Source organism: Cibotium barometz, chromosome 24, assembly GCF_041138505.1.
Source record: "Cibotium barometz isolate CiBa-2024 chromosome 24, ASM4113850v1, whole genome shotgun sequence".
NCBI lineage: Eukaryota > Viridiplantae > Streptophyta > Polypodiopsida > Cyatheales > Cibotiaceae > Cibotium > Cibotium barometz.
The window spans coordinates 19,027,280-19,029,779 of record NC_141069.1 but is presented as its reverse complement, the minus strand read 5'-3'; positions in this window follow the sequence as shown (position 1 = coordinate 19,029,779).

The window sequence follows — 2,500 nt, the reverse complement described above, 5'->3', positions numbered from 1 at the left end:
GGTGTTACATCTTTCTAGTTTCTCTTTATGTTTACACCCATAGTGCTAGATGGTGAGAAGCCTCGTGGTTCCTTCGCAGCAGCATCCTCGTGTTTTTTGAGGAAAGCAACCATCTTTGGTATGGCTCCTCATCCTTACAAGCATGTTGAGGGATGCCCATGTGCCATGGGAAGTGTGTGCCTATTGGCTTTCTGTTCAGTTTGGTCGGATATAGTTTGCCAAAGACATTTAGCATTAGGCCAATTTCCTAAATTTGGTAATCTGCTATTATTTTATGAATAAAAACTATGTCTTTTGGAAATCTATTTTTGTAGACCGTGGTTTATTTTACAAATAAATATAATGTTCTTAAACTTGGTCAATCAATTGTTAATGTTTCTTTCCACAATCGTATTATCAATAATTTGACTGTATTTTGAATTATTAACTTATTCGTTTCTTTTCTTATATAGTGAAATGTCAAAAAGGAAAAAAAGAGCAAGAGAAACAATGACTCGAAAATTTATAAATTCAACTAATGAAAGCCATGGTGTTTCAAGCATAGAACCTAAGAAAAATCGTGGTAGACCTAAGAAGGTCTGTAATGGAGATGCAATGTTAGATCAATCCAAGGTCAACTTGAAAGTGCTTGAGCTAAGTGTGACAATATGATTAGGTGGTAGTGACATTGATGAAGCATTACTAATTAATCTCCATGATTTTATCACTTAAGAATGTCTTGGTGGTAGTTGCTCATTGCAAAGAGGAGGCACAATTTTCCATTTACACTATTAAATGGTCATTAGAATTCATGCAAAGTCAATAATTGTAGTTAATAGACTCATCAAAAAGTATCGTGGATGGGATAAGAATAATTCCATTGGTGGCATTGTAATGTGTAAAGCATTAAGGCATAAGAACATGCACACATTTCATGGTATGATAGGCTATTGTATGAAAGATCTTGATGAGTCTCATTATAAAAATGTGTCACATAATATTAGTGTTGAAGATATTTTTATGGAAATAGAAATTTACATGTAATATGGTGCAGATGATTTGAAGAACAAAGTTTGTCTTACTCCAATAAACATTTTTGATGGAGTAATGATGTTTTGGAAGTTTTATTTAAAGCATCCTTTAGGGAATAATTTTTGCACCACCATTCATAAAATGATCAAGACAGGAAAGTACTACCCATGTTCTAATTGGATAATTCCATATCAAGGAAGAGGAATGGAGCTTTAAAAAGTTGATGCTTTATGGAGGACAATGGTATATCCATCAAACACAACAATGAAAGATATCTTTGACATTTTATTTTAATAAATAGAATTTCGATGCTTCACATTCAAGATTAGAGTGGTTCATGAATAGATAGAAAAGAAATGAGAATGAAGTTGACGATTTGAGGTATGCCTTTAATGAAGGTGAAATAGTAGAGAATTTATATAAGACAAATAAGCAAACAATTGAAATAATGGAGGAAGAGCAAACACATAGACAAGGTAAAGGAATAGAAAAAGAGAAAGACATTCCTATTGATGTTGAAGGTGATGATAGTGACAATGAGGAGAACATCCACAAGCTAGAATATATTCCTTTATGCCAAAAAAGAAAAATTGGTATTGTAATCAGATGAAAGATCAATAAATGACATTTCTAATATGTTTCAACCAAATGTGAATCCATAGGAATTTTTATCATTAAAAATAAAAAATATCTATGGATTTATTTTGGTTGTCCTCTTTTTTATTTTTTTATTTTTATTTTTTTATTAAGTTGAGTTAATAATTTTTTCTTGTAGTTGTAATTTATTAGTGGGTCATCTATACAGGATTAACCACAATCCCACCTCCCTCCACGTGGGCAAAGGAGGTGGGGCTATTTCAAAATAACCACTTCTCCTGCAAAGCGTGAGGAGGAGCCAAATCTCACAAGCAATTTTGAATTTGAATCTAAGAAGATCTCATCTCTCATCTTTCAATGAAATCTTTGTATACATGCTTACATACCTATAGATACACACACTTATATATATTATGTATGTATGTGTATCTATAAGTATGTAAGCATATATATATAAATAGTGTGCATGTGCATGTGTGTGTGTGTGTGAGAGAGAGAGAGAGAGAGAGAGAGAGAGAGGGAGAGAGAGAGAGAGAGAGATTGCATGTGTGTGTGTGTGTGTGTGTGTGAGAGAGAGAGAGAGAGAGAGAGAGAGAGAGAGAGAGAGAGAGATTGCATGTAAGATGTATTTATTTGAGAGTGAGCACACCTCACCACTCATCCCTACCATTAATTAATTAAAATTATATATATGTGTGTAAATGTATTTAAGTGTGTGTGTGTGTGTGTGTGTGTGTATGTGTGTGTGTGAGAGAGAGAGAGAGAGAGAGAGAGAGAGAGAGTTTCTATGATGTGAGAGAGAGAGTGTGTGTGTGCATGAGAGAGAGAGAGAGAGAGAGAGAGAGAGAGAGAGAGTTTCTATGATGTGAGAGAGAGAGTGTGTGTGTGCATG